This window comes from Schistocerca nitens, chromosome 5, assembly GCF_023898315.1.
Source record: "Schistocerca nitens isolate TAMUIC-IGC-003100 chromosome 5, iqSchNite1.1, whole genome shotgun sequence".
NCBI lineage: Eukaryota > Metazoa > Arthropoda > Insecta > Orthoptera > Acrididae > Schistocerca > Schistocerca nitens.
The window spans coordinates 17,997,490-18,023,355 of NC_064618.1; the positions used below are offsets into that span (position 1 = coordinate 17,997,490).

Genomic DNA, 25,866 nt, shown 5'->3' on the forward strand with positions numbered 1-25,866 from the left:
ACAGTCCTTATTTCCAGACAGTAATATTGCGTGTAAAATTTCGTGTGGAAGAACTAAGGCAACTGTTCTCTTGGAAAATATTCTTGGCCCATACAGTCGATATGTAGTCATAAGCTAGCTTCATAAAGCCTTTTACTTATCTGTGCACTCAGATGCTTCAGACAGAAAAACTTTTCATTATGCAATAATACTTCAGGGTTTCCCGGCGATATGTTGACATGCTGAATAATCGGGTCCCGCCGCCCGTGGTAGCCGAGCGGTTCTAGGCGCTACAGTCTGGAACCGCGCGACCGCTACGATCGCAGGTTCGAATCCTGCCTCGGGCATGGATGTGTTTGATGTCCTTACGTTAGTTAGGTTCAAGTAGTTCTACGTTCTAGGGGACTGATGACCTCAGCAGTTAAGTCCTATAGTGCTCAGAGCCATTTGAACCATTTTTTTTAATCTGTTCGCGTCGTTGTCGCACGATATGTCGACGGTGCGACTCTCCGTTTGTTCAGGTGCTCCGTGAGAGTCGCGATGTCCAAATATCGTGCGAGAATGACCGGCAGAAGATCCCATTTTCAGTATGTGAACATATCGTCTGGAAATCCTAAGGAACTACATGAGAACACTCTACGGGGAGTAGATGTACCCTAATGTCAAGAAGCTGGATAAGCTTCGCCGAAGGAAAGATAGAATGCTGACTCCTCTGAGAATGAAATTTTCACTCTGCAGCCGAGTGTGCGCTGACACGAAACTTCCTGGCAGATTAGAGCTGTCTGTCGGACCGAGACTCGAACTCCAGTTGAGCTACCCAAGCACGACACACCGCCCATCGTCACAGGTTTACCTCGCGTCCTACCTTCAAAACTTCACAGAAGCTCTCCCGTGTAACTTGCAAGATTAGCGCTCCTAGAAATTGCAAATTTGTGGTAAGGTCTTATGTGACCAAACTGCTGAGGTCATCGGTCCCTAAGCTTACACACTACTTAATCTAACTTAAAGTAACTTACGCTAAGGACAACACACACACACCCATGCCCGAGGGAGGACTCGAACCTCCGACGGGGGGTAGCGCTCCTGGAAGAAAGGATATTCTCAGTTTCTTCCTGACATGATCTGAGGGCGACGAAGTACGATGGTTCTCCAGGATCAAGCACCAGGTCAGTCCCAGGGCAGCAAACAAAATCAAACACCGAGCGAGCCTCTGTTTGGTATGTGAGAGAGTGTACGGCGTGCGCCGCCGACTGGATGTGACGTCGAGGGAGTAATTGCTTCTACAGCTTTCTATAGCAACTTCCTTAACCAGTGAAGACTGGGACCGGGCTGTTGTTGCCTCGTCGTCACTATCAGAGTGTACCAGGATGAAACCAACGAGCTGTCAACGAGCTAGGTCTGATCACATCAACAACCAGGAGCAGCTGAGTGGGGACTCTCGCACGGTGGACAACCTGGGTGGCAAGTAATTCGACGAGACCACATCAACATTACTCTGCATTGCTCACGATAAAACTAAAGGGCCATAATGCGCGTGCGATAACTGTAGCGTGCCTTTACAGTCCACCAGGCAAACCTCTCCCTGTCCAAGAAATGCGGTCTCTAATATCCAGAGACAGGTTAATACTCCTAGCAGAGTTGGACGCTCGACAACCCAGACTTGGAGATTGGCACGAGAACCAAAATGGTCAGGTCATTTTCGACTTTCTCACGGCTGAACCATTTGCCCATATACTAACCAACATTTATAGGCCACAGACGGATTTCGTGTCCTACATAGCTCGGCGCTGAGTGACTGTGACCGACTCAAGCGTCGAGTGGTCACCTACTTATCCTTTCCTCTACTGATGGACTGGAACGCCGACTGGAGCCGGTGCAAAGACATAGTAACAGAGGAACCGACAACTCTGACTTGCACGACTCAGAGCTAGTGGCAAACGGCCATCAGACGAACGATAAACGTGACATTACTACAGATAACAAATCCGATAATCCCCCACGATACAACAGAAAAGACGACTGGAAAGAGAGACGAGACGAACCAACGACGGTGAATTAAGACGAACATGGAAGACTGAACAACCCCGTAAAACGTGTCATCTGAGCCATCAGCAAACACAGCGGGACGAAACTTGCTCTCGGCTCAACTACACAAACGGAGGCAAGTTGTGGAAACGGTTTAAAACACTGACAGGAGAAAAACAGACCACCACCACTACACTAACAGCAAACCGAGAGCCTACAACGGACAAACAGCAACAGGCAGACATTTTTAAAGAGGTCTTGCAGGATCTTTTCTCAATTCCGGAGGATAACATCTTCGGCGAACTGTAGACCTTCAACTGCCACAAATGTTCACAACAGCTACAGCGGAGGCGGAAAGCGGCCAGTCACTTACCAAACCAGTAACTAATGACTACGTAATAGACACCATCTTAACATGACGAAACTCTTAGCCTAGACAGGATGACATAAAACGAAGAATGCCTTTGTTCCAATCCTCTCCTTACTGTTTAACGACTGCCTTGACACCGAGACCCTCCCGACGAGCAAAACCATTACGACTCCCAAGTCCGACAGGTCACGAACTGATCCGCCGTCTTACAGACCGATTTCTCTTCTACACGAGTTAGGGGAAACCTTAGGCAGAATAGTAACAGACGTACAAAGGACATACGGACCTACGTAACAACACTAACACTTCCTCCCAGTGACAAAGGCTGGTTTCCGAAGTGAGACCTCCGGCCACAATCCACGGAGTCACCGGACAATGCACGGCTGCGGTTTCTCCAGATGTCGACAAGCCGTGGCACAATGGCGCCCACCACAAGCTGCAGCAGCAGTCGACTGCAACAAAAACAGTCCAGCTAACATTTTCGTCACACGACGTGACGTCATTTTTATGTCACAGGCAATATTGCAAATCTCCACAATCGACAATCGATTCGGCAGGCGACATACTTATTTTGGCATATTTATCTTTTTCTGTATTATAGCTTTCAGTACGTCGTTTCAACGTAACGGTGCATTGAAAATGTATCACGAACACGTCACTCTTACCATTAAATGTCAGTTAATAACACATAAACGATATAAGGCTTCGAGAGATACTATGAGAGGCAGCTGTCACATGAGTAGACTGTAGCGTATTCTGGGAATTTAATGCAACACCAGTAACTCTGATTTATCGATGTTATTTAACATTTCTGCCTGATTAGGGAACGAAAGATCAAATCAATATTTAGATGTTTATTTCAGAGCATATGGTGATTCCTAGGCGGGAGCCTAAGACGGCAGTTTAAAATGCTGCGAGTGAATCCATAAGCAATAATATTCATACTTCACCTCATAAGTGCTCCTGCACACCAATGGCACTTCCATTTGGTTATTTCTGCCGCTAAGGACGTGAGTGAGCTGTTACCCGTGCGAAAGAGGCCCACATCAAAAGCTAACGAAAGTGGATAACAGTTCCTGCAGTCATCGATATTGCGCGTGACGTCAAAATAACGTCACGTTTGCAGGAGGTGTTGTGAAACGAGTACTACCCAAATGGTCCGCCTGATGAAAACGTACTTAACAGATACTGTGTGCAGAGTCCATGTATCCACTGCAGTATTGCAAGCAGACATCCTGCTGTCACTGCTAGTGTACCCGCTGTACACGGTAGGCACCCCCCCCCCCCCCTCCTACAGTTACCCCAGAGGAGACAGTTGCGCTGTACGTGGACCACCATGCATACTGGTGCATCTCTCTATGAACGGCTGTAATACAGTGGGACGGAGACATACCTAAGACGACTGGGGGGCTGGATGCAGGAATGGAGAATCAGGCTCAACCCGACAAAAACGCAAATGAGTCTTGCGACACATAAAAGAGACTGCAAACTGACGCAGACATAAGACTGCCGCTATGGAACACGTCGCTGAGGATTGCTAACACTGCCGGCTACCTCGGTGTGTTGACAAATATACGAACTGATACACGCATCTGAACTGCCTTGTAGACAAGACAAGGGAACGACAGGGACTAGTAAGACACGCAGAGCGATGCTTTCACGGCTGTGAAACAACACCTCACGCATACCAGACCTTTATCAGACCTGTTCTAGAATACGCCAGTGCCCCCATAGGAGGAAGTGACTGTATGACTGTGTCAGACACAAAGACGACTGCTCCGTAATTTCGCGTAACTCCCACGAAAAACACCAAGCAACGAACTTAACGACTTAGTGAACGCAGAATCACTGCAAACATCACGACTCACGAAATTAGGCGCGAATAATGGAAGCCACATCCTGACAAAACAACCAGACATGGATGCCCTACTAACGACCAGTCTACACAAAATCAGATGCCCAAGTTCAAATTCATCAGTCCAGCGCATACAGTAGCCCAAAACACGTCCAGAACATTCCCGGGCCAAGCCCTAAAGACGGAACCCCTCACTAATGATAAAATCACACCACCACACCACGACATCAGTCAGTAAAACACGAATACAAGACACAACAACACAACGTAACTAAACAAGCACAACCATTGCTACTTGACACACACACACACACACACACACACACACACACACACACTACACAAACGCTGGTCTATTCTACTGTCACCTTACCACCACAGTAGAACAACCCAACAAGAAAATGAACAAGTTCCTTGTAAATATCAAACTTTCAAAAAAATTGCTCTGAGCACTATGGGACTCAACTGCTGAGGTCATTAGTCCGCTAGAACTTAGAACTAGTTAAACCTAACTAACCTAAGGACATCACAAACATCCATGCCCGAGGCAGGATTCGAACCTGCGACCGTAGCGGTCTTGCGATTCCAGACTGCAGCGCCTTTAACCGCACGGCCACTTCGGCCGGCATCAAACTTTCACTTGAAAACTGTAAATGGTGAATCCTTCGTTCTGAAGCCTTGGCCATGTCAATCACCTATATCATTCTCTTCTATTTGTTTGAATTGGTTTTTATCATACCTAACACCTACACGCCTTTGGCTATTCTCCTCTGTTTCTATGAAAACTTTTTTAACTGCTTTTAATCCAGCCAATTAATTATGGTAACCACAAGAATCTCCAGAATAAACCACGCACCTTGTCGCTGGTGAGGAGGCTTGCGTGCCATAGCGATACAGACAGCCTTACCGTAGGTGCAGCCACAACGTTGGGGTATCCGTTGAGAGGCCAGACAAACATGTGGTTCCTGAAGAGGGGCAGCAGCCTTTTCAGTACTTGCAGGGACAACAGTCTGAATGAGTGACTAATCTCGCTTTGTAACACTAACCAAAATAGCCTTGCCGTGTTGGTACTGGCTACGGTCGCAGGTTCGAATCCTGCTTCGGGCATGGATGTGTGTAATGTCCTTAGGTTAGTTAGGTTTAACTAGTTCTACGTTCTAGGGGACTAATGACATCAGCAGTTGAGTCCCATAGTGATCTAGTGATCAGAGCCATTTGAACCATTTTTTGTTGGTACTGTGAAAGGCTGAAAGCAAGGGGAAACTACAGCCGTAATTTTTCTCGAGGGCATGCAGCTTTATTGTATGGTTAAATGATGACAGCGCCCTCTTGGGTAAAATATTCCGGAGGTAAAATAGTCCCCCATTCGGATCTCCGGGCGGGGACTACTCAAGAGGACGTTGTTATCAGGAGAAAGAAAACTGGCGTTCTACGGATCAGAGCGTGGAATGTCAGATCCCTTAATCGGGCAGGTAGGTTAGAAAATATAAAAAGGGAAATGGATAGGTTAAAGTTAGATATAGTGGGAAATATTAAAGTTCGGCGGCAGGAGGAACAAGACGTCTGGTCAAGTGAGTACAGCGTTATAAATACAAAATCAAATAAGAGTAATGCAGGAATAGATGTAATAACTAATAAAAAATAGGAGCGCGGATATACTACTACGAACAGCATAGTGAATGCAGCATTGTAGCCAAGATAGACACGAAGCCCACGACTACCACAGTAGTACAAGTTTATATGCCAACTAGGTCCGCAGTGATGAAGAGGTTGTAGAAATGAATGATACGATAAAGGAAATTATATAGACAGTTAAGGGAGACGAAAATTTAATTGTCATTGGGGACTGGATTTCGATAGTAGGGAAAGGAAGAGAAGGAAACGTAGTAGGTGAATATGAACTAGGGGTAAGGAATGAAAGAGGAAGCCGCCTGGTAGAATTTTGCACAGAGCGCAACTTAATCATAGCTAACACTTCGTTTAAGAATCATGAAAGAAGGTTGTATACGTGGAACAAGCCTGGAGACACTGGAAGGTATTAGATAAATAATATAATAGTAAGACAGAAATTTAGGAACCAGGTTTTAAATTGTAAGACATATCCAGGGGCATATCTGGACTCTGAAAACAATTTATTCGTTACGAACGTAGATTAAAATGGAAGAAAGTGCGAAAGGATAGGAATTTAAGGACATGGAACCTGGATAAACTGAAAGAACCTGAGGTTACAGAGGGCTTAAGAGAGAACATTAGGGATCCATTGACAAGAACAGGGGAAAGAAATCCAATCGTAATGGGCCCCTTTGAGACATGAAATAGTGAACACAGCAGAGAAGCAAGTTGGTAAAAATACGGTGGCTAGTAGAAATCCTTGGCTAACAGAAGAGATATTTAATTTAACTGAGGAAAGGAGAAAATATAAAAATGCAGTAAATGAAGTAGACGAAAGGAGTACAAACATCTCAAAAATTAGATCGACAGGAAGTGAAAGACGGCTAAGCAGGGATGGCTAGAGGACAAATGTAATGATGTAGAGGCATGTGTCACTAAGGGTTAGATAGATACTGCCTACAGGAAAATTAGAGAGACCTTTGGAGAAAAGAGAACCACATGTATGAATATCAAGAGCCCAGATAGAAACCCAGTTTTAAGCAAAGAAGGGGAAGCAGGAAGGTGGAAAGAGTACATAGAGGGTCTATACAAGGGCGATGTACTTGAGGGCAATATTATGGAAATGAAAGAGGAATGTAGATGAAGATGAAATAGGCGATTTGATACTGCGTGAAGAATTTCACAGAGCACTGAAAGTCCTAGTCGAAACAAGGCCCCAGGAGTAGACAACATTCCATTAGAACTACTGGCAGCCTTGGGAGAGCCAGGCCTAACAAAACTGTACCATCTGGTGAGCAAGGTGAAATACCATGAGACTTCGAGAAGAATATAGTAATTCCAATACTAAAGAGAGCAAGTGTTGACAGGAGTGAAAATTAACGGACTATCAGTTTAATAAGCCACGGCTGCAAAATACAGACAGATTCAAAAACTGGTTGAAGTCGACTTCGGGGTAGATCAGTTTGGATTCCGTAGAAATGTTGGAACACGTGAGGCAATACTGACCCTACGACGTATCTTAGAAGATAGATTAAAAAACGGCAAACCTACGTTTCTAGAATTTGTGGACTTAGAGAAAGCTTATGACAATGCTGACTAGGATACTCTCTTTCAAATTCTGAAGGTGGCAGGGGTCAAAACTCATCTTCCCCGAGGTCGCCTCTATCAGTTTTTCCATTCGTCTGTAAATAATTCGCATTAGTATTTTGCAGCTGTGACTTATTAGGCTGATAGTTCGGTAATTGTCACATCTGTCAACACCTATTTTCTTTGGGATTGGAATTATTATATTCTTCTTGAAGTCTGAGGGTATTTCGCCTGTCTCATACATTTCGCTCACTAGATGGTAGAGTTTTGTCAGGACTGGCTCTCCCAAGGCCGTCAGTAGTTCTAATGGAATGTTGTCTACTCCCGGGGCCTTGTTTCTACTCAGGTCTTTCAGTGCTCTGTCAAACTCTTCACGCAGTATCATATCTCCCATTTCATCTTCATCTACATCCTCTTCCATTTCCATAATATTGTCCTCAAGTACATCGCCCTTGTATAGACGCTTTATATACTCCTTCCACCTTTCTGCTTTCCCTTCTTTGCTTAGAACTGAGTTTCCATCAAAGCTCTTGATATTCATGGAAGTGGTTCTCCTTTCTCCAAAGGTCTCTCTAATTTTCCTGTAGGCAGTATCTATCTTACCCCTAGTGAGATATGCCCCTACATCCTTACATTTGTCCTATAGCCATCACTGCTTAGCCATTTTGCACTTCCTGTCGATATCATTTTTGAGACGTTTGTATTCCTTTTTGCCTGCTTCATTTACTGCATTTTTATATTTTCTCCTTTCATCAATTAAATTCAATATTTCCTCTGTTACCCAAGGGTTTCTACTAACCCTTGTCTTTTTACCTATTTGAGCCTCTGCTGCCTTCACTATTTCATCCCTCAAAGCTACCCACTCGTCTTCTACTGTGTTTCTTTCCTACATTCCTGTCAATTGTTCCATTATGCTCTCTCTGAAACTCTATACAACCTCAGGTTCTTTCAGTTTATGCAGGTACCATCTCCTTATATTCCCACCTTCTTTGCAGTTTCTTCAGTTTTAATCTACAGTTCATAACCAATAGATTGTGGTCATCAGAGTCCACATCTGCCCCTGGAAATGTCTTACAAGTTAAAACCTGGTTCCTGAATCTCTGTCTTACCATTATATAATCTATCTGATACCTTTTAGTATCTCTAGGGTTCATCCATGTATACAACCTTCTTTTATGGTTCTTAAACCAAGTGTTAGCTATGATTAAGTTATGCTCCGCGCAAAATTCTACGAGGCAGCCTCCTCTTTCATTTCTTCCCCCCAATCCATATTCACCTACAATGTTTGCTTCTCTCCCTTGTCCTACTCTTGAATTCCATTCACCATTAAATTTTCGTTTCCCTTCACTACCTGAATAATTTCTTTTATCTCATCATACATTTCTTCAATTTCTTCGTCATCTGCAGAGCTAGTTGGCATATACACTTGTACTACTGTAGTAGGCGTGCGCTTCGTGTCTATCTTGGCCACAATAATGCGTTCACTATGCTGTTTGTAGTAGCTTACCCGTACTCCTATTTTTTATTCATTATTAAACCTACCCCTGCATTACCCCTATTTGATTTTGTATTCATAACCCAGTATTCACCTGACCAAAAGTCTTGTTCCTCCTGCCACCGAACTTCACTAATTCCCACTATATCTAACTTTAACCTATCCATTTCCCTTTTTAAATTTTCTAACCTACCTGCCCGATTAAGGGATCTGACATTCCACGCTCCGATCCGTAGAAAGCCAATTTTCTTTCTCCTGATAACGACGTCCTCTTGAGTAGTCCCCGCCTGGAGATCCGAATGGGGAACTGTTTTACTTCCGGAACATTTTACCCAAGAGGACGCCATCATCATTTAATCATACAGTAAAGCTGCATGTCCTCGGGAAAAATTACGGCTGTAGTTTCCCCTTGCTTTCAGCCGTTCGCAGTACCAGCACAGCAAGGCAGTTTTGGTTAGTGTTACAAGGCCATGTCAGCCAGTCATCCAGACTGTTGCTCCTGCAGTTAGTGAAAAGGCTGCTGCCCCTCTTCAGGAACCACACGTCTGTCAGGCCTCTCCACAGATACCTCTCCATTGTGGTTGCACCTACGGTAAGGCTGTGTGTATTGCTGAGGCACGCAAGCCTCCCCACCAACGGCAAGGTCCATGGTTCATGGGGGGAAAGGGTCTCGTAACAGGAGATTCAAGGATACATTGTTTATTTATAAAAAAAATCAGTTTGTGGGAGTTGGATTTGTCTTGCTCATCATTCTCTGCTGTCTGGAAACATGTGGGTCTAGTAAGAAGTAATTACGTGGAGCAAACATGTTGCATAACCTAATGTTCTGCACTCTGGGTGTCTTAACCCAGTGTTTGGGCCTTTGTCGGCACCTGAGCTATGGTTCTGTTAAGTGGTTTTTCATGTCACCCACATTTCCTTGAACTATTGTACTGCCTTTGATACCAAATTAAGTAATTAGGTAAGTCCTCCCACGATAATTTGGTACACTATTCCGTTTTCACATGCTTTTGGACGCCATTTCTGGCGCATTCTTCTTTGTCAGCCACCTCCTTAAACTATTGTAGTGCGTTTTACAAAAAAATTATGCAAATTAATGTAGTGTTCAGCACTTAACCTGCTGTCTTGCTCCATGTCACCGACCCCCCCCCCCCCCACACACACACACAGACACACAAACCCTCCCCTTTACAATTGTACCGCTAAACCCAGTTGATATAAAAAATGTATGCAAATTTTATTAAATCTACATTTGACAAACTGCCTATTGGCTTCTGTCTCGGGTTCTTCGGCCGACGTTCATCTAATGATTTTTCTAACGTTTCGCCAGCAGGAGTGGCTGGCATTGTCAAAGCTTCACCCTCCATTGCCGGTGGTGAACTGGAGCCGAGCTCGCGGCCGCAGACTATATGTACCTGGCGCGCCAACGTCCGAGGGCTTCTCCGCGGTCATTTCCGGTGCGGTTCTCCTCTTGCTACCTGCGACGGTCGTTCGCTGCAGTACGGGAAGCCAGGATCCGTTTACCTTAAGGCTTTCCTCTTTCTTGTTCAAACTGTTCGCGTGTTTTTGTATTTCTACAGCTTCTCTGAACAAGCGCGTGTGATAGTGGTTCTCTACAGCCAGAACTTCCGTGTCGGCGAATTTTATTACGTGGTCGGTCTCATTCAGTGCGTGTTCTGCCACGGCCGATTTCTCCACCTGCCCCAACCTGCAATGTCGCTTATGCTCCTTGATCCTGGTGTTAATGGATCGTCCAGTCATCCCGACATAAACTTTTCCGCATGTGCATGGTATGCGGTATATTCCCGACATTGCAAGTGGGTCTCTTTTCTCCTTCGCCGATCTAAGACACTCTTTGATCTTCCTTGTCGGTTTGAAAATCGTCTTTACGCCATGTTTACGCAATATACGGCCGATTCTGTCCGTCACTCTGGGAATGTATGGCAGAAAGACCGTACCCGACATTTCTTTTCCTGGTTCCTTACTTCGCCGAGTGTTTGGCTCAGTTACACTTCTAATATAATTTGTGGAGTACCCATTGCTCCTCAGGACAGTTTCCAGGTGTTGCATTTCTCGTTTGAGGTGTTGCGGCTCACATATTCGTCCTGCTCTCGTTACGAGCGTACTAATCATGCCTCTTTTCTGGCTCGGGTGGTGGTTTGACAGTTTGTGCAGGTATCGGTCCGTGTGAGTCGGTTTTCGATACACGCTGTGTCCCAGATTTTCGCCGTCCCTTGTGACCAGCACATCTAGAAATGGCAGTTTCTTGTCCTTTTCTACTTCCATGGTAAATGTTATGTTGGCATGGAGGCTGTTCAAGTGTCTTAGGAAGTCACCGAGCTGTTCTTCACCATGGCTCCACACCACGAAAGTATCATCGACGTACCTGTACCACACCTTAGGTTTGCAAGTCGCCGAGTCCAGTGCCTGTGCTTCGAATTGTTCCATGAAGAAGTTGGCCACCACTGGACTGAGAGGACTACCCATGGCGACGCCTTCCAGCTCCGGCCCCGAACCTGCCCTGGCCGCGGCCTCCCCAGCATCGCTCTGGCGTCCATGGGCCGCCCTCCTTCAGACCAGGAGGGTACGGCTGCAGCAACCAGGCTGCTCGCAGAGGTCCGATTCCGCAGCGTCACCTCCTCTGCCGTCACGTCCCCGCCGATCACGTGAGGTCCAGCACACACCCCTGTCCACCACGCCACTGAACTCCAAGGCGCGCTCACACCGATCGCTTATGCGAAACGCCTCTGGGCAGCACGTGTGTTTACCATTGCTGATGCTGTATTACGGATACTGACGTCACAGATCGCGCTATAGAAATCTGTTCCAGAACAGCACGTTCTGCTTTCTCCCTAGCAATCCTTACGTGCTGCGTCCAGCTGTGCTTACCTACCCCAGCGTGAATAAGGCATCGCCGAGAAACGTCCGTTTGGCGACTCACTATCTAAAAAAAAAATGGCTCTGAGCACTATGAGACTTAACATCGACGGTCGTCAGTCCCCTAGAACTTAGAGCTACTTAAACCTAACTAACCGAAAGACATCACACAACACCCAGTCATCACGAGGCAGAGAATATCCCTGACCCCGCCGGGAACACTATCTCAAAGGTTCTCAGTGTTATACTGACGTCACATGGCTATGTAAAGTAAGAGCCAAGTCGACCTCTCCGATATTAGATAGTGTCCCAGAAATAGTTAATGGTCGCGTTTGTAGGAGCTTTCATGATGTCTCAGCTTGTCTGCAAGGAAATTCTTGTCCTAACAGAAACCTGTTTACAAAAATAACGCGGAAAAACGCCGAATGAATTGCTCCTGATGGTCCTAATGTGGCAACCCATCTATCGCGTCATACCCTTCCTGCTTTCAACATACACAAATGTTCTCACCGCTATGTAGTGACTCCCAGCTCAAAAGATGTCTTGTGAATGGATCGTGCATTATGATTGGATCTTATAGAATTTACCCGTCGCATTACTGATGCCGCCGGTGTGGATGCACTGTCCGCCTTTTCTTATTCTTTGTGCAGACGAGACTTTCAGCCGCAAAAAACTATTTTATACAGATAGCCACATTGCACCCACAATTAAACCTTGCAAAGTGCCCTACATATTGTCAAATATGGAAAGACACTGCTGTCCAACTGAGGACAGGAGCTTGAATATTAGAGGGTGAAACCGATCACCAACACAGCAGTATATCACCGTGTACCGTATCGATGTAGTAAACATACAATTTGTAACCTACACCATACAAATTCGCCCCTTTTACATCATTCATATAGCTATCAACCACCAGACACTCATACATATACCTCGAAACCAGACAGCACCGTATATACTCCTCGCAGCACTAGATATTTTGCCATAGCTGACGGTCAGAAGTCACCCACTGCCAACACGTGATGAGAGCGCCCTCAGCAGACCAAAGTCAGTCTCAGAACTGCTCTACAAATTCAGCTCGTTCTTCCCTTGGCACAAACATGTTACTATTTCTGGTCCAGACCTGCTTGGTTGCTTGCTTTCTTACACCCATCTCCAGACTCTGGGATTAGAAGAACACATTTATATTCACATGGTTTGCCATAATATTATCCCATTTCCGCGGTACTTCTCGATATCAAGCACACACCAGTATCCTACTGATCGTCCGCGCAACGTAATTCCGAAGATATAGACCCAAAATTATTTCTCTACAATCAATATACTAAAGTGAGATGGAGCGAGCTGTAAACCACTGAGTAACCAGAAACTTATCCCCTCTGCGAAGACCTATACGTGAGAACTCGAAAAACATAGCTGAAATTGATATTTCCACTCGCGAATACCGATGTCGGTGATGTAACAGATTCCAAATCATCCCTATAATATGCAAGACGACTAAGGTGTTTCTCATGTCTAGAGAGAATCAGCAAACGTGTCTTCCACCCGTCTTTCGCCTGCTAGAGGCACACACCACAATCGTTGTTCCCTCAACTAAATAAAGGCGCGAAATGCGCAGAAGCACTCAACCGGACAGTTTACATGGAAGGAAATAACAGTCCAGAGCAAACACACGTCCATATTGAATATTCTCAGAAATTTCCACGCGAACACGAAAGCTATCCAACACATACTAAGGATTAGTTCGATATTCTGCCGTCTGGAGGACAACACAGTTAAGTCAGCTACATTCCTACACTCCAACAGGCCTCTGCATTCGGACGGCTCCTATAGTTAACGGAAAACGTGAATCATTTCCGTTACGGGTCACTGGCGCTGCACACCAAGTACATACAAACAGAATCGTCCTGGGAGAAAACCGTCCTCATATACATTTTATCCCTGTACTTACAACTAAATGTTACGATTGCAGTCTCAGTTGAACGACATTCGACAATGAGCGAAATATCGGAAATACACCCTGCTGACGGCTGTGGCTCTCGAATTTTTTCGGATGATTCCAGGATCTGTTTACAGCATCATGATGGTCGCATTCGTGTTTGGCGTGATGGTATGGGGTTGGTTACATGTCTCAGCCACCTCTTGTTCGCATTGACGACACTTTGAATGGTGGACGTTACATTTCAGATGTGTTACGACTCGTGGCTCTACCCTTCATTCGATCCCTCCGAAACCCTACATTTCAGCAGGATAATGCACGACCACATGTTGCAGGTCCTGTACGGGCCTTTCTGGGTACAGAAAATGTTCGACTGCTGCCCTCGCCAGCACATTCTCCAGATCTCTCACCAACTGAAAACGTCTGGTCAATGGTGGCTGGACAACTGGCTCATCACAATACGCCAGTCACTACTCTTGATGAACTGCGGTATCGTGTTGAAGCTGCATGGGCAGCTGTACCTGTACACGCCATCCAAGCTCTGTTTGACGCAAATGCCCAGGCACATCAAGGCCGTTATTACGGCCAGAGGTGGTTGTTCTGGGTACTGATTTCTCAAGATCTATGCACCGAAATTGCGAGAAAATGTAATCACATGTCAGTTCTAGTATAATATATGTGTTCAATGAATACCCGTTTATCATCTGCATTTCTTCTTGGTGCAGAAATTTTAATGGCCACTAGTGTATATTATGACTTTTGAACACTATTAAAGTAAATACATTGTTTGTTCTCTACCAAAATCTTTCATTTGCTAACTATATGCCTATTACTAGTTAGTTCATTCAGTAGTTAGAATCTTTTATTTTTGCTGGCAGTATTGGCTCTCGCTGTACTGGAGTAGTTCGAGTAACGAAGAGTTTTGTGTGGTAAGTGATTTATGATGGAGGGTAGAGGTTGTTGTTAGTCAGGTCTATTCTTTTGTAGGGATTATTAAAAGTCAGATTGCGTTGCGCTAAAATATTGTTTGTCGGTTTAGAAATGATAAGAATAAGTAAAGAGAAAACAGTCTCAGTACGTTCGGTTTCATTCTGGTGTTTGAAAATCAAGCAACGTAGATGTTTTACCAGCACAGTCATTCTTTACATTCAAAGGGGAAGTCTATATATCGACCTTTAGCCGAGGATACGTCACTGGAATCTTCTGATTTTTTCTGGTAGTTTGAATAATTAATGTAGTTATTGTTTATTGCTAGCGCGTAATTGTAGAGAGAATTTCCTTTGTGGTTGTAGTTTTTCATTCTTGTACAGTAAAAAAGTTGTGGCATGCATGTAGATTTGCATCAAATATTTCGCAGCCGTGCTTGCAATTATTTAGATATTATCTTCAGTGCTATTTTAATGTGTCTTCTTATTTCTGCTCTTCAAATTGTGTTTTTCTGTGTTATTGTGTGAAATACGTGATAATTATGGCGTGTGAAAAACGTAACACTAGGCTCCAAAGTAAAGTGAGCAAAACAACTCAAACTCAAAATCGGATGAAGGCCCAACACTTAAAATTCAACAACATTAAAACCTACAAAATGCCAAATGTCTTACGTGAAACAGTTCTTTAAATTAGGCTAAAGGCCTTAAGAGCAAAACAACTCAAACTCAAAATTGGCTGAAGGCCCAACACTTAAAATTCAACATTAAAACCTATAAAATGCCAAAGGTCTTACGTAAAACAGTTCTTTAAATTAGGATGAACTCCTAAAGAATTTTACGCCTTAAGGGCAAATCAACCTTAATTTTAAAAAATTGGCTGGAAGCCATGTAAGTACAAACAACAAGAACGAATTAAAAAAAGGCAGTACACCCAAGGGTGCTCAGATGTTCGAGAGTCAGCCTGCAATTCAAACACTAACGCTTCCTTAGGCAGTCAGGCCAACCATTCAGGATCCGACGACAGCCCAACCGCTCAACCGACCGACAGTCAACGGATCCACCGACCAGATAACTTCCACTTCACCCGACCAGGGCACAACAGGTTGATCAACGGAACAACGTAGAAGATATCGACGCCCACAACCAGCTATATATGAAGCTGTCAAACTACACATCGTGCTGGACAGCGACAACATGTTGAGGAAAATACACTGCCTGAGATTTACGTCAAGGGCCAGGGCAGGTAACCGGAACGTTAACGGCCACAAGGCAGAAGATTCCGCTGGTGCACTTCAATTCAAATAACGAAATACAGTGAAGCTCCACAGGAGGGTGGCTGGAATTTTCCAACTTTAAAACCACGTAGTTGTTCGCGGTAATATCCCAACAGCCGACAACGAACTCCAAACGACACATTGTGAACAGTCTTGACTTGCTGGTAGATTAAATCAAAACCCAACTTTCGTGTCCAGCGTCGGTGAGCCACGGACCTCGTAGCAATGGGCACAGCCCCACACACTCCGGCACCGCGTAGAGACCGCCAGAGGCCCCGGCCAAACTACGTCCCGCGGAGAATTCCTCGCTGCTCCACGCCAACCGACCTACTGGCCGCACACCGGCCAGCCGGAAACTATAGGTGCCAGGCCAAACGTAGACCGAGGTGCGGATATCGATACACACCGCGGACAGAGAGGATAAAAGCATAATCGCGATAACCGCGGGAGACTAAATACAGAATCCAGCGCATAGCACAAGCCAACCACGGCTCAACTAGGCTCCAAAGTAAATTGAGAAATGATAGTGACGACGAACGTAACTTATCAGCACCACCGTGTAACGAATTAACAGATATTCAAAATAGTAATTTGGTAATTGTGCTTTGGGAAATAGACCAGGCAATAAGTAATGGTGTAGACAGTGAAACAGCTAGTGAATAGGGTAGTATTGTCGCTCGATCGGTCAGATATAGCTCGCCCCAGGAATACGAAATGACAGGACAAAATCTTTCAAATACTGTAGATTCGGGTTTTGCTTTTCAAAATGCGAATGTTGCCGGTGCAAATGCACTGCCGACAAGAACGGAGAAACATGTTTCAGACACCAGTGCATTGTTATTACACAATTAACGCAAAAAATAAGACAACAGCTTAAAAAGTTAGACACAATGGAACAAAATCAGAGACAAACACAGCAACAGCTTCAAAAGTGAGACTCAATAGAACAAACGCTTGAACAAACACGTGAAGATTTAACTGCTGAGTTACTTAAAATCGAATCCAAATGTCAAAAAGTCTATAATGACGTAAAAACACAAATTTGTGAGCATTTTGAACCTATTTTTTCGCGTCATGAAAATGAATTACAGAATCACGAAGCAGCCATAAAAGAACTGCAAAATATTGTTCATGAAAATCACGTCACCTTGCAGGCTAATCTTGCCTCAGTTGCGTCTAACTATACGGTTACACAACTTGTACAGAATCAAGGAAACTTAAGGGACACAGTAGATACGCTTTAGACACAAATGGACACGCTGAAACGTGGTTCAGAAAAACGCACGCGGGAAATTAGTTCATTATCGGTGAAAGTAGCCAAACTTTCGGATCAGTTCACTAACTTATCTACAAAGGTAGATGATGATCTGAATCACACAAAACCGGTAGCCTTCACTGACACAGAGAAGTATTAACAAATTAAGATGTTTAAACAAAATCAGAATCAGATTAATATACAGTTCATAAGAGAAATGCGGAATGTACAAGATCAGTTGACACACGTAATGCAAGAATTACATATTACAGAGGACACTCACCCTTGGACACGGGAAGAAGGATTTAGAAATATGGAAAAGCCACAAAATAATAACACAGGGCATTTCGGAAATTTTTAAAGAAATTGGCAAGGTGCATCGAATTTTGAGATGGAACCGCCAACACCACGTAATAATGACCGATATGCGACACGCCGTCATGATTTTGACTATATGCTCTTCATTATTACACGTAAATTCAAAACATTTAAGAATTCCGGCAACGAGATTCATCCACAAGCGTGGCTTCATCAATTCTCAAATTGTTTTCCTCCCAACTGGTCATTAGAGCACAGATTAGAATTTATGTGTGGCTACTTAGAGAATGAACCAGCTGTAAGAATGCCATCAGTCATTTGGGATTGTCACAGTGAAGGAGAATTTTATCATGCCTTCCTCTCAGCATATTGGTCTCAAGCTACTCAAGATCGAGTAAAACATAGCATTATAATGATGAATCATTTTGAACAGACTTAATTTTCCAGTCTGATAAAATATTTTGCACAAAAATCGGTATTTGTCAAACCCATACAGACCATCAGAACTCATCCATATTTGCTTAACTAAGTTGCCTGAACATTGAATACAAATTATTTTGGCAAGATGTTGCAAACATGACATTGAAGCTTTTCAGGGACTGCGGCAAGAATTGGAAATAGACACTGACAGTCGTGGAATGCGAAAACAGGAACACAACAATTACAGATCATATCTGTCACAATTTCATGACGACAGAAATAATAACTGGACACGACAAGACTACTTTCATAACGCAAATCGTGATCAAAACAGACACCATCCGTATGACAACCATTGGCAGAATAACAATAATTACAAGGAAAGATCACCTCTCCGCAGTAATTACTATGATAGAAACAACCGTAAAAACAGACAATACGGGAACCAGAACAATTATTGTCAAGGGAGGCAGAAAAACTTCAGACGGAACGGTCAGCCCCGCAGTTACGATTCCGGGAGACATTCTCCACCACGTGACAGACAAGAAAGAAACTATGGAACTACCGACAAGACGACAGACGATGTAATCTTAACAACAGACCAGAATTTAATCAGAATTGGCGTGATTCAAACAGGACAGGATGTTGTAGATGTTATACCGTCAAATCCCAGTAACTACGGGCGACAACAAAGAGATATTAGATAATGCCTTGCACTGCAGGCAGCCACGTGCGCCGGCAGGCCATGAGAAAAATAGTGAAGAAGCTAATTTTTGGAAAAATTTCAGTGTTCTTTACCGACATATACCACATTATAATTGCATTGAAGTTGACACTCTACGTACTAATAAAACAAAGGATTACACCACATTTCACATGTAAAACCGTTTATTGAGAGATAATTTGCTTTCTGACTTAGTCGTTGCTATAAGATTTCTACTCCATGTTACTATTACGCTTTGTCATACTTAGAAACTGTTAACATGCAACAATGTTTTGAAGTCACCTATCCAGTCAAGAACCTAGGGAACGTATTAAGACTGTAATTTTATAAGTGCATTTTCATAGGGAACTGACGACACAATGTTATTGTGTGTACATTCTTGCTTGTTAGTTGTATGATTACGTAATGACTTAAGTCCACATACTTGGAACATATATTGATAATGAGGTTTTAATACAACTTTTTGGTTTACTTGAAAAGACATTCTGGATTTAAAGTACTGTCTGAGAGATAACAGATGACACAGTGGTTAGTTTATTTGACAGCTACACGATTATATCATGATGCTATTAATGAGTGACACAATTTATATTATTGATTTTCCACTGTATCTGTTTTATATGTGAACAGTTTTTCTGCATTCTTCTGGAAAGTAAAGTATGTTTTAGTAGTGACCTTTTGTGGTATAGCTACAACGAGACACCGTTTTTCGTAACACGATAATACGTTACAGTACAGTACTTTCTTGATCACGGCAATGAGCGTAATAACTATAACATCTATTCGCATACCACTTTGCTTTCGTAAATGATATGGTAAGTACATTGGCTTCTACAGAACTTTGCTTGTGCACGACGATAACTACGACACTTGGCACATTTTTTTACCGTTAAGTAATGACAGAAAATATCTTACAGCAAGACGCACAGTTTAGCGCTACAGGACACGCATTTGAGTGATCAAGTTTTGTACTTGAAACACTTTTAGAAAGATTCTTTAATTAAATTAATAAAGAAAAGATTTTTAGTGATATATTTCATCATCTGAGGGCATAACTGCATTAACCTTCAGGGGGGTACATGCTTACTTTGTGTACAATGCATGTGGCAAGCGGGAGGAGCCCTAGCTAATATGGTATTTGATTATTCAGTTTTACACATCAGTACCATATTTCCCTAACACAGAATTACACAGCTATCTAAATATTTAACAGAGAGACAAACTTTTTTTTACTACATCACTGACATATGTTTATGCAATTACACAGTTGGATAACTTCACACTTATGAAATTGTGTTTTGTCTGCATTTTAGGAACTGTTCATATTTACTTGAGGACCCACTGTGATACTACGAGAGCATTTTTTTTTAGAGACTTTGAAATTCTAGAAGAAAGCTAGGACGTTTTTGAGACTTGATTAAGGTGTTATGATGTTATTGTTGCGACAATGATGTGTATTGTGACGTCAAGGTGTGGTTGTGATCGTTATGAAGGGTGAGTGCATGGGTGAATGTGAGTACCACAATGCCGATGGAAAATATTTTTGGACACTGTTATATGTGAGTTTTTGTTTCTACACACTTCTAACGTAAATTTTCAAGCTGTAAATTTTTTTTTTACTTATATGAGACTGTCATTGTAGCTGAAACTGCTGTCATAAATGTTTTGGTAAGGAAGGTGTGGTGCGCTGTGGGCGCCTGGTTGCGCGACAGTCGTCTGTAAGAAAAACACCATTAGTGTGTGCCTTTCAGAGGCACAGGTGCAGAAAAAAAGAGGCCATTAACCTACCTATTGACATTTATTTGAAGAAAGCATCACAAACACGACACGTACATACTTGAAAACATGTGATTACGCTTTGGAGCTAGTACTTTCTAATAATTACTGAAATGCCTATGAAATGATAAGAAATATTTTACGTCTACAAACCTCATTATGACTACTGTCTTTCTAGTTGAGACATTTTTTTCTACTGCCTTATGAAATGCCATATGGCTAGTGAATGACATCTTTATGCTGTGCCTTGTATATATTTGCATATTTTGTTTGATGTCTAGTTTCTAGCTGCGCTGCATCATTGGTTAAAATAAAATTTAATAGCTGTACTAACATAAATATTTTCTGTCTGCGTATCAAATAATAATTTTATGACCTACTTTCTTAAAAAATAAGGGAGCACGAGGAAACGAAAGAAGTAAAGTAAGGAGAACTGATATAGAAGTTAAGATGTCAATAAACATTTCCCTTCACCGGAGTTGCATACATAATTTTTTTCAATGACTTGGTAACTTGTTTGGTAGAATAAGTTGTTGTGATGCGTCACTCTAGTGTTAAGATGTGACATAGGTATTAAGGTGTAAATAGACATTTCCTTTATCTGTATTGCTATCTTAACTGTAATATTTTTTCTGCTTGAGCTTTGTCATATTTAGGTTCAGTTAATTGCTTTTGCTGCTGCTGTTTGTCAGGCATTGTCCTACTGAATTTCACTTTGTATTACTCTGCTAAGCCAGTTTTACTACTGATTTCTTTTTCTTGATGCTGCACATTGCCTCATATTAGTTGTAATGTTGCATTTGCTTTGGTAATTTATATTTATTGCTGCTTGCTTTTCCACTTTGCATTTTTTCTCATTCCTGTTTGTGTTAATGTTCGTGCTGCTGCATTGCCTCATCCCTTACTTTATGTATCTGAACTCAGTAGATTTAAGTTAGCTTAAGAGGGGGGACGCTACATAAGAAACTAACTATGAAGAACAGGGCAAGAATGCATTGAGAAGTTATATGAAAAATATTTGGGCCAAAATGAGTATTGTACAATGAGAAATAATTATTTTGAAGAGAATATGAATAGACAAGTAGGGCTTAGGGACAACAGGGTTAGGTTGGATTTTCTTGAAAACAAACAAGGAGGTAAAGAATATGTGGAAATACTAATACAGAAAGCATGCGTAGATAGGACTGATGAACTAAAGGAGATCTCTGAGAAGTAAAGAAAGTTTTGTTTGAGAATAAAATATGATAAATACTGCAGTACCAGATGTTATACTGAAAACAAACCCTGTCCTTTCCTTTTGTGTCATTCCGCTGTGTGTTTATGTGTACCCTTGTGTGTCTATGTTCTTCCTGTCTTTGTGTGTTTATCTGATAAGAGATATGTTGTAGAATTTTTCTAATACTAAGCTGCATTTACTATGATGAGGAGTACTGTGATCCTCAAATACGACCTGTTCTTTACTTTGAAAACATGTTTAGATATTACTTATTCTGTTATGTTTTCTTTTTTATGTTCATGAATCAGTTTGACATTCTAATTAATATTCTCATTTTTTTCATTTATTTACTTATGTCACAATTCCTGTAATACTCATGTATATGCTTATTTCCATTCTTTTGTAATACCTGATTTACTACTGATGTTATCATTATGTTTTTAATGATGCTTTTTGTACCTTTCTAATTGTATTCTCATGTTATAAAATTGTAATTGAGACCAGTTCTTCAACGTAAGTTAATAGAAGGGTTTAAGTTCACTGCACACATTTCTGTTGGTCATAGTGTATGCACAGTATGAGAGAAGTTAAAAAAAGGACTGTTAGTGCTCGCACATGTGTTGATAATTGAGCAAGGGACTGGTTAACAGTATTGCTGGTTGTAAGGGCATTTCAAATTTTTTTTTGAGAGTGCACAAGTGGTGGTTCATGGACTTGCTATACTATCTGCAAGACTCTTTGATGGTGATTGTGCACCTGCACAGTCACAACAGATGGATGCTGGCCATCTCTACAAGGGCTACAGTGGGTCTGCACCTGTGGTGGCCCATTAACAATATTATCTCTACGAGAAATACTGTGGGTATGCTCTGTGATGACCTACCTACCAATATTCTAAAAACTTCGACTGAGTGCTGTGTGTTTGCTCTGTTGTGGCCCATTACCTGTCCGCATGTCAAGAGTGAGCACTGTCTTTCCGTCGGAAGGACAACAATACTTCTTCAAGACTGCATGGAAATCCACTACTTCCGTGTGCATTTTCTTTTACTGCTCTGGCTTTGTGCATAAAACTCTAATTACTACTGTGATGATTGATCAGGACTGTCTTTATGGACTGTGAGGACAATTTTTTCTTTTGACCAACAGTGTATCAATAAGTGTGTGCATTTGATATATTTGTTATTGTTAATATGAAAATTTTTATCCAATCAGTATTCGCCACTACCAAAAACAATTTGTAAAACTTTCTGTGGGGAGCATGGGGGCTCTGTAAGTAGGTTGTTTAGGTTTTTATGTTGGTAACGCCACGTAGCGCTCTCTATTAAAATCCATGATTGCACTGTGTGCAGTCTGTGGCTGGTTGGACTCGTTGAGGAAGTTTTTCGCCAGTGTAGTGTTGGGCAGTTAGATGTGAACAGCCTGTAGTGTTGGACAGTTGGAGGTGAGCTGCCAGCAGTGGTGGATGTGGGGAGAGAGATGCCGGAGTTCAGAGATGTTAATATGAGCGGACGATCTGGACTTGTGTCCGTCAGAAAAAGGAAATTTGTTACACTGGATGTCACGAATTTATATACACTCCTGGAAATGGAAAAAAGAACACATTGACACCGGTGTGTCAGACCCACCATACTTGCTCCGGACACTGCGAGAGGGCTGTACAAGCAATGATCACACGCACGGCACAGCGGACACACCAGGAACCGCGGTGTTGGCCGTCGAATGGCGCTAGCTGCGCAGCATTTGTGCACCGCCGCCGTCAGTGTCAGCCAGTTTGCCGTGGCATACGGAGCTCCATCGCAGTCTTTAACACTGGTAGCATGCCGCGACAGCGTGGACGTGAACCGTATGTGCAGTTGACGGACTTTGAGCGAGGACGTATAGTGGGCATGCGGGAGGCCGGGTGGACGCACCGCCGAATTGCTCAACACGTGGGGCGTGAGGTCTCCACAGTACATCGATGTTGTCGCCAGTGGTCGGCGGAAGGTGCACGTGCCCGTCGACCTGGGACCGGACCGCAGCGACGCACGGATGCACGCCAAGACCGTAGGATCCTACGCAGTGCCGTAGGGGACCGCACCGCCACTTCCCAGCAAATTAGGGACACTGTTGCTCCTGGGGTATCGGCGAGGACCATTCGCAACCGTCTCCATGAAGCTGGGCTACGGTCCCGCACACCGTTAGGCCGTCTTCCGCTCACGCCCCAACATCGTGCAGCCCGCCTCCAGTGGTGTCGCGACAGGCGTGAATGGAGGGACGAATGGAGACGTGTCGTCTTCAGCGATGAGAGTCGCTTCTGCCTTGGTGCCAATGATGGTCGTATGCGTGTTTGGCGCCGTGCAGGTGAGCGCCACAATCAGGACTGCATACGACCGAGGCACACAGGGCCAACACCCGGCATCATGGTGTGGGGAGCGATCTCCTACACTGGCCGTACACCACTGGTGATCGTCGAGGGGACACTGAATAGTGCACGGTACATCCAAACCGTCATCGAACCCATCGTTCTACCATTCCTAGACCGGCAAGGGAACTTGCTGTTCCAACAGGACAATGCGCGTCCGCATGTATCCCGTGCCACCCAACGTGCTCTAGAAGGTGTAAGTCAACTACCCTGGCCAGCAAGATCTCCGGATCTGTCCCCCATTGAGCATGTTTGGGACTGGATGAAGCGTCGTCTCACGCGGTCTGCACGTCCAGCACGAACGCTGGTCCAACTGAGGCGCCAGGTGGAAATGGCATGGCAAGCCGTTCCACAGGACTACATCCAGCATCTCTACGATCGTCTCCATGGGAGAATAGCAGCCTGCATTGCTGCGAAAGGTGGATATACACTGTACTAGTGCCGACATTGTGCATGCTCTGTTGCCTGTGTCTATGTGCCTGTGGTTCTGTCAGTGTGATCATGTGATGTATCTGACCCCAGGAATGTGTCAATAAAGTTTCCCCTTCCTGGGACAATGAATTCACGGTGTTCTTATTTCAATTTCCAGGAGTGTATATGTTATATCTTTTGAACACTATTAAGGTAAATACATTGTTTGTTCTCTACCAAAATCTTTCATTTGCTAACTATATGCCTATCAGTAGTTAGTGCCTTCAGTAGTTAGAATCTTTTATTTAGCTGGCAGTATTGGCTCTCGCTGTACTACAGTAGTTCGAGTAACGAAGATTTTTGTGTGGTAAGTGATTCATGGAGGGTATAGGTTATTGTTAGTCAGGGCTATTCTTTTGTATGGATTATTAAAAGTCAGATTGCGTTGCGCTAAGATATTGTTTGTCAGTTTAGAAATGATCAGAATAAGTAAAGAGAAAACAGTCTCAGTATGTTCAGTTTCACTCTGGTGTTTAAAAATCAAGTAACGTAGAAGTTTCACCAGCACAGTCATTTTTTTCATTCAAAGTGGAAGTTACAGTCGTAGGGTGAGTATTGCCTTGAGTGTTCCTACATTTCTCCGAAATCCAAACTGATCTTCCTCGAGGTCGGCTCCTACGTTTTTCCATTCTTCTGTAAGGAATTCGTGTTAATATTTTGCAATCATGACTTATTAAACTTATAGTTCGTTAGTTTCCTCACCTGTCAGCAACTGATGACTTTATATTGCTCATATTATACTTAATTTTATTGGTTTCCATTTGGGTACTTTCTCACATTTAGTGAGAGATCCTAAATTTACATCAGAGTGGGAGCATGATACTAGTACATTGATTTCTGCTAAAATGTATTGTTTGTAGTATCTGTTAATAATGCTGGAAGGAAGTTGCGTTACTACAGTTTCACTATTAGTATTTGCACGGAGGAATTCTGTACCCACTGAAACTACAAGGCATACTCAGTGATAAGAACCAACATGATTTGTTGTGTTGTTATTCTGAGCTGAATATGAGTAAGGAGTTCCTCTTCTACATATCTCGTTCCTGTACAAGACGCAACACCACGCAAATCGAGCTTGTTCCTTCCTTCTACGTGAAATAGTTTTCCTGTTCAAAGCGAAACAATTTTTTTAATTTATGTAATGTGTATTTTGTAGAGAAACAATAATGTTTGAAAACTAGAGGCGTTGGTTGGAAAGGGGGGAGAGGGGGGGGGGGGCAAGAGCCGCCTAAATGTCTCTGCCCTAGCACGGCGGCGTTTGTTGTTCCGACCGCCATGTTTCTACTGACTCCCTCCTGGCGTCATGTTTAAGGCTGGTTGCACCAAGATAAATGGATAACGTCG

General features: G+C 43.2%; 1 protein-coding gene across 5 annotated transcripts in view; it reads right to left on the reverse strand.

Moving 5' to 3' along the window:
- LOC126260117 (neurexin-1a) overlaps window positions 1–25,866 on the reverse strand; it is a 2,420,624-nt gene that overhangs the window by 312,956 nt on the left and 2,081,802 nt on the right. The gene's annotated exons all lie outside the window — the stretch shown is intronic.